This window comes from Pelodiscus sinensis, chromosome 8 (genome assembly GCF_052426305.1).
Source record: "Pelodiscus sinensis isolate ZL-2025 chromosome 8, ASM5242630v1, whole genome shotgun sequence".
NCBI classification, from domain to species: Eukaryota; Metazoa; Chordata; order Testudines; family Trionychidae; genus Pelodiscus; species Pelodiscus sinensis.
In genome coordinates, this window is record NC_143059.1 from 24,451,345 (window position 1) to 24,465,069 (window position 13,725).

Genomic DNA, 13,725 nt, shown 5'->3' on the forward strand with positions numbered 1-13,725 from the left:
CTCGTCTCTCCGGGGGGTTCTTCACCTGGAATAACTGTCAGAACCCTGGACAATCGCGGCCTAGCACTACAGGGCAGGGTAGTACCGGTGCTCAGCCCACCTGCCATCGTCTGGTCAGTCGCCCGTCCGAGAGGTGGGCCCATACTGTCGGGTAGGCCCTGACATCCCCATGGACGCACTTCATCCAGACCACTTCCCCTGTGGTAGGGGCCTGTTGAAGCAGGTCCTCTCTCACCAGCATGAGGTTGGATTTCGAGTCCACCAGTGCCTGCACCGCCTGCCCCTCCAGCCACAGGGTGACCATCGGCCGGGCTTCCCCCGGAACCTGGGGTGGCAGGGTCTGGCTCAGGGTTGCAATCCATCAGTGGGCAGTCTCTCTTGAAGTGGCCCTCCTGGCCGCACTGAAAACAGGTGTTGCGGGACGGGCCTTTCCTGCCTTCTTCAGTCCTGTCCTCTGCCCTCTCTTTGTCCTCTTCCGGATCTCCCCGCGCCCGCCCGGGCCAAACGGGGGCTAGGAGCGGTCGTTGTCCTTTGGGGGCTTCTGTCTGCACCCGTCCCTTTTTCCCCGGCGCCTCACCCCCACGTCGGGACGAGGGCTCACTCCCGGGCATACCTGGCGGCTTCTCCCAGTGGCTGTTCCCGTCCCCGCTCACAGCTACAAGGTGGGCCTCGGCGAGGGTAACAGCCTCGGCTACCGTGGTGGGTTGATGCCGCTGCACCCAACCCTGGGCTTCTCGAGGGATGGCGAGGATGAACTGCTCCAACACGATGGCCTCGGCCACCTGGGCCCCTGTCCACTGCTCTGGCTTCAACCACCTCCAAGCCCAATCCCGGAGTCGCTGGGCAAAAGCCCGGGGTCGCTCTCCTCACTGGAACCATTCCTGACGAAAGCACTGGCGGTAGGTCTCGGGAGAGACCTCCAGTTGGTCAAGGATCGCCTACTGTAGCCAGACACGAACCCCATCTTCCCCCCCCCCCCCAGAGAGCAAGAGAAAGGCAGTCAGCCTTTGATGCCCTCGGAACGCAGGTGTGGTGCCTGTCCCTGACTCTACCGTAAACAGAAACCAGACAGTAAATGGGCTAGCTGACGACTGGGAGGCCTCCTGTCGCCGTGATGGCTAGTATCAGTAATTGACACACCTGCACTGTCTCAGGAGAGGAATCTTTGCCCATCACATACCAGAGGTGCCCATTGTCTGCACTTTCCCAGGTGTGAATTATGCTTTGCACCCTTCGTGGGAAACTTGGCGTTCAAAGCCATTTTTCCTAATTGGCCACTTGAGACCAGGAAGAAGCCTACGTGACCCAAGGGGTATAAAGAGGGGTTTAGTTGCCCACCCCATTTGAGCTCCAATCATCTATACCTGCTGGCAGGTATTGATTGTCTCCCGAGGTCTGTGGGACGCCCAACCTCGTCCTACTTCTTCCCGAGGGATTGAGAGTAAGACGCTGGCCACGCCAAGTCTGGAACGCAGGGGTGAGAATATATACCTGCTCTGTGTCTATTTGCATGCATTTAATAAGAGCTCAGAGAACCAAAGGGGTTTCATGGTACCTATAAGTGACTTATTAGTGTAATTTCTGTCCTGTCCTTTGTAGTGACTGTGTTATCTGTAACACAGTAGTAGCATTTAACAACTAAGTTTACCCTGTAACAATAAAATAGTAACTGTTTAAGTTTTAACCTGACTCCTTCAGTTGCTGTAACAGAACCAAGCACAATTTTAAAAGAACTTCAGCCGGTCATAAGGGACAGATATAGGGAGAGCTTGGGCATTTTGGATCGTGTCGCTTCCAGGGGACAGATCCGTTGGGGCACCTTTCAGCCTCCCCAGGCTGCCCGCTGCGAAGGGATTTCTGTATCGTGGCAGCTAAAATCTGAGGTGTTATAAGCTCTCCCTGTAAACTTATTGGGGCGCCTGTCAACCTCCTCCAGGTTGCCCGCTGCAAGGGACCCCGGTCTCAGCAGTTGAAGTCTCGGGTGTATAACACACATGCACACACTGCCCTGACCGTCGGCTGACACCTCCTTAACTTTAAAATAGCACAGCCCGTCTTTGGCAGACAGGCCCCGGTAGGCCATCTGTGCGGGGCCAGTTAAATATGGAGCCAGCAACGTGGCCCAATGTTCCTCCGGCAACCACGCGGCCGTGGCTACCCTTTCGAAAGTTGTGAGATATGCCTCTGGGTCGTCCTCTGGCCCCATCTTCGTCAGTCGCATGGGCAGGGAGCCCAACGCTTTCCCCCCATCATCTTCTTCTGTCCAACCGGGGCTCGAGGGGCCTGCGGTCTGGAGCCACTTCTCATGCTGTGCCTCCAACTCCTGAACCAGCTGTCGTTGCTGGTCCTGAAACTGGGAGGCTAGCTGTTGCAGCATTTGCACTTGCTGCTGCTGCTGCTGTCTCTGGGTCTCGCTCACCCAGTCCAAAAGCTGTTTCGGATCCATTGTTCCTGCTGGGGTTAAAACGGGTTATCCTCTGTCCCCCGTGGCCTAAAGTGCCGTCTTCTTACCCTCTCCCGTGTGGGTCCATGCCCACGTTCTCCACCATGTGTGACTGCGGCGGGGTGCGATCACCCTATCCGCCCCGGGAGAGGGGTTTGGCGAACCCCGTCGCCGGCCTCCAGCTGGTTGGTCCCAGAGTCTAGTCTGGTTTAGTGTCTTTGGTTGCGATCACCCCACTCGGCCGAGTTTGGGGGGATCAGCGAGCCCAGGGGTCGCCTGTCCCTTTGGGCGGGGCTTTTCCCCGTGGTCTCCGCTGGATGCTCCAGCTCATTGGCGCTGGAGCGACCTGTAGCTCTCGATGACGGCGGGAGGGGAGGGGGACCCGGGCCCACCCTCTCCACCGGGTCCCAGCTTGGGGCCCTAAGCACAGGGGTTTGTTAGCTCCCTGTGTGGCGGACATGGGATTCCTTCCCGAAACGCGTCCACCCACAGACGCCAAAAGGGCCCCACCCTGGGCTGCTTCCTCCTCACCGCGAACCCCGTCGGTCCCCCCCGTGGGGTCCCCGTAGCAGACTGTGGCTCGGTCGCTCAGCGCTGGAGAAGTCCATCCTCTGCCGTAAGGTCCAGGTCTGTTGGTAACCCGCCGTTGTGGGCATCTTCGATCCCCCGCCTCCGGGGGTCCTCGCTGGGACTCCAGGCTTCCTAGGGCGGCGTCTCCCCGCGCCCGGCCCCAAACCCTTCGGGAGCCCACCTTGCAGGCGAGCCCTTTTTAAATGGCCCGCTGGAGGTGACGTGCTACCGGCGTGCCACCCCCCCGGCATAGGCGTGTGCTCTACCTCTGCGTCCTGCCCCGCCCCCGGCCGACCTGCACCGCCCAGTGGGCTAGCCGTGGCTCGGCTTTGCAGCCATGGAAGGAGTCTCCGCGTCCGACATCTGCCGCGCGCCGGCTCTCCCCAGCCGGGCGCTGCGGCGGAGGGCCCCGTCTTTTCCTGCCCCCCTTTGGGCTCCTCAGTGCGGGCCGAGAGCGGCCCGTTACAACCAGATTAACATGTCAAGGATTGCAGCATGATACTGCAAAAACCATAGACTCCAATGGAAACTTACATGTATAAAGTGGGGGAGCTTTTGCCACTTGTTCAGCCCTGAAAGCCAAGCCTCAGAGGAGTCTCAGAGGAACCCCAACTCCTCGTACGTCTACACTGCATACTTATTTCGGAATAAGCTATTTTGGGAGAAATACCCCAAAATAGCTTATTTCAGAATGGTGCGTCTACACAGCAAATGCCCATTGAAATAGTGTTGAGCTATTTTGAAACAGAGCATCCACACTGAATCACATTTAAGGCCCTCTGGAAGCACTTCTGGCAGGGCATCAGGACAGCACTCTCTTGATGGAGCTTCTGCCTGAGGCTGCAGCTTAGAGGGACCCTCTTGTATAGCCGTGTCTCAGGTTCTTTGCCTTTGCCTACCTCCTCAAGGGACATCAAGCCCATTCCCTTACCTGCTGTGGTTGCCCTTGTGGACTATGGAGCTGGACCTGCCTCCTAGCAGTCAACGGCTTTTACGGGCTGTGCTACACCTCCTGCAGCACTTTCAGTGGGATGCCTTCCAGGTCCTGCAGTAACACAACACCCAGCTCATTGTGGGGCAATTCTTCATCTTTCTGTGGACACTGCTCAAGCAGCTTGACCTCATTTGCTCTCCGCTGCATGCTGTGCTCTGCCGCTTCTGGTGACCGGACACCATTTCTAACTGGTGGGACTGGATCATCATTTGTGGCAGACCTGGGCCACAGGAGTTTGGTGGAGGCCAGGTACAGGGGTAGTTGGGTGAGTGGATTCATGTTCCTTGAATAGGCTGCCAGAGACCGCTGCTCAGCAACCAAGACAGGTGGGCACCTGAAACTCATTAAGAGCCGGCTGCAGCGCAGCCTAATGGCACACCTGCCCCTAGTGAAGGCCCACGGACCCACTATCGAAGGCTTCCCCTCAGGCAAGGCAGGGGAAGGAGAGGAGGGATGGACTGGATAAGGGGAAGAACAGAGTGGAGTTAAAAGCAACAGGCTGCAAGCAGGAGGAGTTGGGGAAGAGGCCTAGGGAGAGTCTGCTATTTGGTGGTGACAAGGGTGAGAGCCTGCCATATGGGGTGCTGGGCTGGAACCTGGAGTAAATGGGTGGAACTGGGGTCCCCCCAACCCTCCCTGTGGCTGCTGGGCCCCCAACAGGGAAAAAACCTGCCAGGAAAGTGCAGGACCCAGGGGGCCCAACCCGAGCTCTGTCACACATTATATCTTCTTATTACCTATCCCTTTCCTAATGGCTCCTACTCTTCTGTTAGAATGTTGTTAGTCTTTTTTTTGACCGTGCACATCGAACAGATTTGAACAGTTCTCTGAACACAATGATTCCAAGCTCTCGTTTTCAGTAGTAACAGCTCATTTAGTCCTGGCCATTTTGGGTGTATAGTTGGGATTATGTTTTCCAATGTACGTTCTTGTGATGGGTAAATTTCATCTGATGCTTTGCTGCAGTCACCCACTTAATTATCTTCCTGGACAACTCTTCCCAGTCAGTTATGGACTTAACTATCTTGAGTAACTTAATATTGTCTGCAAACTTTGCCACCTCCTTGTTTGCCCCTCTTCCAAACTATTTATGACTGCGTTGTACAGCACCTTGGAGGGCCCCCTACTATTTTCCTCTTTCCACTGTGAAAGCTGACCATTTATTCTGCCCTTTCCTCCCTATCTTTTATCCAGTGTTACTGACAGGAATATTGGAACTATGGAATCACACTGTAAAGCCTGCATATGATGGTCACCACTTCAAGCCAGCAGGTGTAGCAGCACCCCTAGTTCCAGCAGCTATGCTTACTGATCTGTGAGAGGACCTTCCCTCTGAGCCCATGAGTGCTTGCTTTGCTTAGGAGCCTTTGATGAGGTCTGCACTGAGGAAAGATTAATAAAATTGAAGCAACCAACAACTTCTGTGAAACCTTTTCATTACAGTTTTTCTCTTCATGTTTGAAGGCTTTGGTATTCTTCTAAAATATGTTTTCAGTCAGAAAATTATTTAACTCTTTATGAATAGATTTAAACCAGCATTTTTTTTTCTGGCAAAGAGTAGTAGGGGTTGGGTTATAAAGAAAATATAACTTTTATAGCTTAGTTTTAGATAGTTTGTACCAGCACAAATTACAATAGCCCATGTTTATGTATAACTTCAAAAGAGTATAAAGGAAAATAATGTGGAAAGCTAAAGCAAAATAGAAGTTATAAAAAATTGCCATGGAGGGTTTTTTCGAAAAAAGTAGCCTTTTTTTGAAAACTTCACCTGCATCTAGACTGCAGCCACATTCTTTCAAAAGTAAATCAAAAGAACGTGGCAGTTTTTTCGATCACAGTAAACCTAATTTTACAAGGAATAATGCCTTTTTTCGAAAGTACTCTTTAGAAAAAAGGCGCTATTGAATGCAAACTGTGCTTTTTCAAAAAAGAGTCTAGACTCTCTTTCGAAAAAATGGCTCACTTCTTTTGAAAAATCTGCTCGTAGTCTAGACGCTCTTTTTCAAAAGAGGCTTTTTCGAAAGTGTACTTTAGAAAAAGCCTCTTTCGAAAGAGATTTGCAGTCTAGACGTAGCCTTAGAGTCTATGTAAAGACATAGATGTATTCCTGCTGAGTAATTGGCTTGTTTTTAGGTGGAAGAAAGCAGAAACATTCTGGAATTTCTCTATTTAATGTGAACATTACATTTAATAAAAGAAGCAACCTGAAACATAAGTATATGTTATATTCTCTAAGCAGCTTGTCCATAAAAATAATTGTGAGAAGTTCTTAAATTTAGTACAAGTGCAGATGAGTTTTAATGACCTAATATAAGGATGCATTTTAATAGTTTATTAATAACTATTTTTGCATCATTACTGAGGTTTCCCCCTATGTATCATTATATTCTAAATGGTGGATATTTTATGAAGTTCCTGCTTCTTAAGCAGGAGTATGAATTGTAGTTGAAAACCAATCTTTGATATTATTACAATACATTAATTAATACCACTTGATATAGCAGACATAAAGATTGAGTACACTAAGCACAGAATCTTCACATTTCCCTGGAAGTGCTTAAATATTGGATGCTAGAATTGTTTAAATGAGCAAATGTATGGTTACAGTAGGTATTAGTTAAAATGACATGAGAAAAAATGTTTGCATTTCTTTTCCCTTCTTAGATCAGTGCATGTACTTCTCATTTCAAGCACACTGTTAAGGAATTATGAAAATTTAAGTGTCCTGCCCCTTTCTTTTTTCATCTGTGTGGGGATTCATTCCTGTGATCAGTACTGCCCAGGGTTTAGGCTTGGAGAATAGTGTTTACTTCTACAGTTTATTTCTGTAGTTTCAATTTCCAGGTGTAAACTTCTGGAATGTGATGGTTTGGACCTGGTGAGTTGTTGAGAGCCCACTAACTATTTATTTCTTCAGACTGGATGATAGGAGGGGCTAGATGAAGTGTGCTTGCACTGTCAGGGCATGGAATAGCCACTCGGAAGGGCTACGGTTGGATGTGGGAAGCAACTACAAAACCCACTACTGGAGTAAGCCATTGTTTGTAGACTATGTATTCCAGCTACAGGAAATAAAAAAGCATATTCTTCGGAGTGGAGAGAGACAGCAAGCAGGCAACTAAAATGGAATATAGTGAAGTTAGGAAGAGGCAAAAACCAATAAGAGCCATTTATGGGTTGTTTGTGCCTTCAGGATAGGCCTTCATTATGGTGCAGGCCTTCCTCAAGGAGAATACTATGAGCAGAAAGCCTCCTGATTCTCCCCAATGCAAAGAAAGAGTGTATCCCTTGTACCAACCTTTTTATGAGGACTTGACTACCTGCCTTTACATGGTAGGAGGTGGAGTGTTGGCCCTGTCGTCTTTACCTGAGAGAGGTGGAAGAGAAGGCTATGGAAGAAGCAATTCCTGTCCTCCCCACAGTGCAGGAATGGCACTAATGCTGAGCACTTAAGTGGGCCACATAAGGGCTGAAAGTTTCTTTTGTCCTCCTCACTATCTGGCACATCCATGTAACGCACAGGAACAACATGGCCTAAAGTGTGCAACAGGAAGTCAGGGGTTCTGGGTTCTATATCTGGTCAAGTAATTTTCATTTTCCTTTGATGTAAACTGGGTTATGGATGCTTAGTACTTTGGAAAATCTGCCTTCCACCAAGTTTTCAGAAATAATAGTCTGCTCCCAAACCCATGACACTGAGATTGAAAACGTATTACATTTCAATTTCATTTTCTTGATCTTCTGGTTTTTGAATCGATAAGGGTCATATTTTCAAACTGTTTGCCTATAGCCATGAGGACTGCTTTTTTTAATGGTATCTGAAATTCTTATTCCTTTAGTGAGTCAGATAACCATATATGGCCTTTGAGAAAAACAGCAGTCAGTGAAAAACATGTGATATTTGTGGGAGCCGGCAACTTTGCTTAGTACACACTGATGAGTATTTATAGCTAAGTCACTTGCTCAAAATCATAAAGTAAGTCTGTGACAGAGGCAGGGACTGAACTCATATCTCCAGAGCAGAGGTGGCTGAAACTCAGAATTTCTGAGGAATTTTGATATTGCAAAACTTCCCAGCAACTGGAAATTCCATAATATTTTTTATCTTACCCATTAACAGTTGTGGGGAGAGGGGCTGTGGATTCTTGGTCCAAATTAAAGGAAAATGTTGCCCCCCCCACACAGTCATTTAAATTTCAGTACATGATTTGATAAACAGATGAAAAATAGACACAAAGGAAAAAATGTCTTTTGAAAAGTTACCCAGAGGCAGTTCTGTGTTTTGATAATAGGTTTATGTTTGTTTTGCTGTATAATTGAATTGAGACGCTCTCCAAAATGTGAGGTGAATGAGAACAATTCCATAATAATGAAGAGCAGCAATATTTAAAAGAAAAAAAAATCAAGCCACTTATAATAAGAGACCTTGGAGTGAAATGAATAAAATTAAGTAAAAGGGCCAAAGGAAATATATTGGAATTCCATTTATTCACATAAGCCCAGGCTCTGCTAGGGGCGAGGGAGGGGGTTATGACGCTTTCAGTCAGAGCCAGTCCTCCTCTCCCACCTTTCCTGGGGGCTGTTGGCTGTGCTTGGCTGTGTGTGACCAGGAGAGGTTAAGGAGAAAGACAAATGATTCAAATGCAGCATCAGAAGAGATGATTCAAATCAAACTGAGGGCAGGTAGATGGAGAGGGTGAGAAATAGAGACAGAGTGAGCAGGAGAATGAATGCAGGGGTAAGAGAATTGATATGAAGGCCCAAAGAAGTAGAAGTGGTGATGGTGAAGGGTGCAGGAGGTTGAATCTTGGTATTATGTACTCTTGGACCCTGATTGCTCCCGCTGGTCCAGAATGAGGTGGCATGTTTTTGCTTTGTATGCTAGTTACTGTGTCGTATCAGAGTTCAAGCCTGTGTACTGCTATCATGTTTACTGCTTTCTTCGTCATCTAGAAGAAAATTAATGACCAATGAGGCCAATGAACCTTTCGTACCATAACCAGGCATAAAGCCTGATTGATGAGGATGTAGAAAATCTGAGGGCTCTAGGTAATGCCAGGGTTTGCCTTCCCAACACCATCACAGGAAGGAAGATAGTTCTCAAGTTTTTCACTTTGGGTTCATCTACACAGCTGGGCTTTACTCAAAATAAGCTATGCAAATTGAGCTATGTCAATTGCATAGTTCATTTCGAAATTTGAAGTGTCTACACAGCACTTATTTCGAAATAGAGCACTCTTCCTCTGACTTCCTTTACTCCTCGTACAATGAGGGTTACAGGAGTCGGAGTAAGAAGTCCTCCAGTTTGACAGTTATTATTTCAAAATAACTACCTGCTGTGTAGATGTACTCTCCGAGAGTGACTTTAGATTGAAACTGTCACTCTGTCCCTCCTTATGGAATATTCAGTAATTTCAGCCAATGACTTTATTCTACACTTGATTTCACTAGATATAAATGGGGCATGCATCCAACTGCCAGGCTAACTCTGCATGTAGAACCTCAGTGAATGAAACTGCCTTCAAGTCATCTAGGGAAGAAATTTGGGTTTGACTATTCTAGATACTTCTGTTTCTCTTTAGACTTTGGCCAATTGTGTCTGAATTTAAATCCCTTCTAATTAGAAGACAGCTCAGATAGAAATATTATACTATTTGCTTGTAGGCAATTTCAGCATAGATTTGTCAAGCTATCTACCACCGTGTACAGTTCTGCCTAGACATTGAAGCTGCTCCTGTAAAAAGATAGTGCTCTTTACCTCTATGACAACCACAAGATACAACTTAGAATGGTTTTTATGGCACAGTTAGCATATTTATGTTAAACTGCAATCCTTCAACTATAACTCACCTAATATCCACTTCTGTTATTCAGGCTCATAATAATATTAACATTGTTATTGCTGCACAATAACAGGAGCAAATTTAGGTGGAATAAAAGAATGCTGTTACCTCTGACTGCCTGAGATCTTCTTAGATTTGGTAATCTTAAAATGCTCCTAAAATGGAACACACAGACTAGAAATGTGTGAGACCTGTTGTTAATGCCAGTCATAAACAACGGCCTAGTGTGGAGATTGCTAGCTACAGTATGATTATTGCAAAAGTGGGATTTTTTAAAAAGTGTGTATATTGAGGAAACTTAACCTGAGCTTAAAGAATGATAAACTGTAAAAACAAATTATAATTTTTCTACTGTAAAAGCAATGCTGGTTACATCTGGATTTGGGTCACCAGTGACTGTGAGGATATGGCTGGTCTGGATAAGTGTCAGTATATATGAACGTGGAAAGTGGTGGAAGGAAGGAAGAAAAGAAGAAAAATTGCTTTCGATCAGTCCCAACCTGTACTAGTAATTTTACTTCTCAGCCAGGGGAGTAAATGTAGAGATTACTTAATGGTGTGAGTTTCAGCTTAGTAAATTGGCAGAATGAGATATACAATAGTGTATCTTTGGTATGAACGGACTGATTTTGTTGTACCTTTTGGTACACTTGATTAAAGATCCTTCGGTACCTGATATTTTCTCCACATGACAGTACTTATGCATTGAGAGGTTACTTGATTACAATCTCCTTTCCAATAAGATAAAGAGATTGGACTCTTTAAATCTTTCACTCTAAGGCATTTTCTCCAGCCCTTGAATAATGTTTGTAGCTATTTCTATAGCCTCTCCAATTTTTCAACATCATATTTAATTACAGATACTAGAACTATATGAACTTCTCCAGTGTTGGCCTTGCCAGTGCTGTATTACAGAGATTAAATCACTTCCTTCTCCTTCCTTTTTTATGTAAAGCAGGATCACATTAGCACTTTTGGCTACTTGCTCATGTTTAGTTCCTTGCCCAGTATGATCCCACTATGACTCCTGTTTCCAGAATATTGTTCCCCATCCCATGGGTAAGGCTTGTTCCTAGGTGGATAATTTAGCATTTGGTTGTGTTAAAACATTGTGATTGAATGGACCCAGTTACCTCTGTTTTGTGTGACTGCCCTGTGCTTATCATTATTTACCACTTTGCCAATTTGTGTCTCATCTGTTGTGGTTTTAAATTTACTTCCAGATCAATGATGAAAATGTTGAATAGCATCAGGTCTTGTGGAACTCCACTGAAACATATAATAATATATTAGTTAGCTCTATTGAGAACAATTTTGAGATGCCAATTAGCCACTTCATTCAATTGAAACATTCAGATAATATTATGTAGAGCTAATTTTAGCAATGCTGTCAGATACTAAATCAGTTGCCTCACAACAGTCTCCTTTTAGCAATATGAAAGAATAATATCATGTTTGACAAGACCTATTTTCCAAAAAATTGTGTTGCATTAATTGTATTCTGTTTAATGTTTTATCAGTTGAATTCCATATCAGAATATTTGCCCCTTTAAATATGGGCAAATTAGTTCTTCCAGTCTTCTGGAATGTCCCTGGTATTGAAAGATTTATTAAAAATTAAACCTCAGTGGGCCACAGATCATCTTAGCCAACATCTTTAGAACTTTGGGGTGCAATTATCCATACCTGAAGATTAAAAAAATGTTTATCCCTAGTAGATGGCCTGGAAAGTACTTCATTGTCCTTACATGGGAGGCCTATATCATTATGTTTCTTTTAAAATGCAGAACAGAAATATTTCAAACTCTTCTCCATCATTATTAACAATTTTGCCATTTCTGTATAGCAATGAGTCTATAACTTCTTAAAACTCCACCTGATGTTTCTTAGCCTTGCAGCACATGGACAGTTTGCTGATGTCTTTAGCTTCCCTTATCAATCTTCTGCACTGCAGAACAAACAGTATAAATAAGAAGTTATCCAATTTCCCCTTTTACATTTATTTTATATTGCTTTTTATGCCTGATTACTGTCTTCGCTTTGACACTGAACCAAGGCCATTTAGAAAAAGCTATCTTCCTTTTTGATTTGGCCATTTGATAAACTTTTCAAAAACTCCTTTTTCTTATTCATATTTCTCTGTCCTAATTTCTTCTCCCAATCTGTCTCTTTGCTAATCTTTTTTTTAGCTTTGGTTAACCGCTGAGGGTATGTCTACACAGCAAAGTTATTTTGAAATAATAGCTGTTATTTCGAAATAACTTTCCTAGCGTCTACACAGCCAAACCACTATTTCAAAATTAATTTGAAATAGCAGAGCACTTATTTCAAATTTGGTAAACCTCATTCTATGGAGAATAATGCCAAATTCTAAATAGCTAATTCGAAATAAGCGCTGTGTAGATGCTTATTTTGAAATAGGGGACCTCCAGCACTTCCCAGGGTGCCCTGGTGGCCACTCTGGGCACAACCAGGAAAACTTCCTCTCCTCTCCCCCAGCCCTGGAGCCCTTAAAGGGGGTAGACTCTCGCCACCGTGCCTGTGCCAGCTCCAGGCCTGCTAGCACAGAGCCAGCAGTCACTGCCCCTGACCCAGTGGCCCCACCATGAGCCAGGCAGCCAGAGCCAGCCAGTGCCAGCCAGTGCCAGCCAGCCCTCCACTGCTCCCCGGGCCCATTCCCCCAGCTCCCAGGAGCCTGCCAGGGGCAGGAGAAGGTGGGCGCCTTCCTGGTCTAGTGCGGAGATCATGGACCTCATTGAGGTTTGGGAGGAGGCCTCCAATGTCCACGATCTCCGCACGAGATGCAGGAATGCAGCCGTCTACAGGTGGATGGCTGACAGCCTGTCCACCAAAGACCACATGCACACCCAGGAGCAGGTGCGCATGAAAATTAAGGAGCTGCGGCAGGCCTATGCCAGGGCCACAGGGGGCAGCTCCCAAAAAGGGACAGACACTTGCCCCTATTTTGACACCCTGGACCGCACCCTGGGGGGGAAGGACGGTCTGAGCCATCACGGGGGTCATCGATCCTGGAGCAGATAGCCCTGACCAGGGCATGGAGGAGGAGCTCCAGGAGCTGCAGGAGCCCAGAGGGAGCGTGCCATGCAGACAGGACCCCTGAGCCGTCCCCGCAGACCCATCACCCATCTGGGGAGGCAACAACATGTGAGTTCCATCACTGTCCCCTTATTGGGGGGTGGGGAGGGAGACCAGGGACCCCGCGCATGGGCCTTGCTTACCACGGATCATGCAGCAACCTGTGCACGTGTGAGCATGTGCTATGCCACCCCTGGGCACATGGTCCCAGCTGGCTGCCACACTGGGGCTTTGGCCTGTTAGTCACACGTGTGTGAAGAGACATGACATGCTCCTGACGCTGGGGTGGGACACAGCAGGACGCCCTCCTTTCACAAGGCCACTCTACACAGAGGCATGGGACACGTTCCCACCACCTCACCCACACTATACACAGCACAGGGGCATGGGTGCAGTCTCGGGGCAGCTCCCACTCCCGGGGATAGGACATTCCAAACATGGCCTGTGTGCAAGCACATCGGCTCTGATGGTGCAGGGAACGATCATCCTCACCTTGCAGAGGGGGGCTGGGGTTCACCCACTGTGTCCTCAGGGATATCTGACCACTTCTCTTCTTTCTCCACAGCCGCACCAGCTGTGCGTGCAGGGCGCACCACCCCGGGACATGCTCCCACACCCGAGGGCTCCGCAGGACCACCCGTGCAGTGGAGGGGTATCAACAGCAGCACCTGTGGGCACTGCAAGCCCTGCACCGCACCCTCCAGAACTGAGTGCAAGAAGACCTGGAGCTCTGCTGGGAGCAGCTTGCTGAGGGTGGTGCCATCTGCCAACACCTGCAG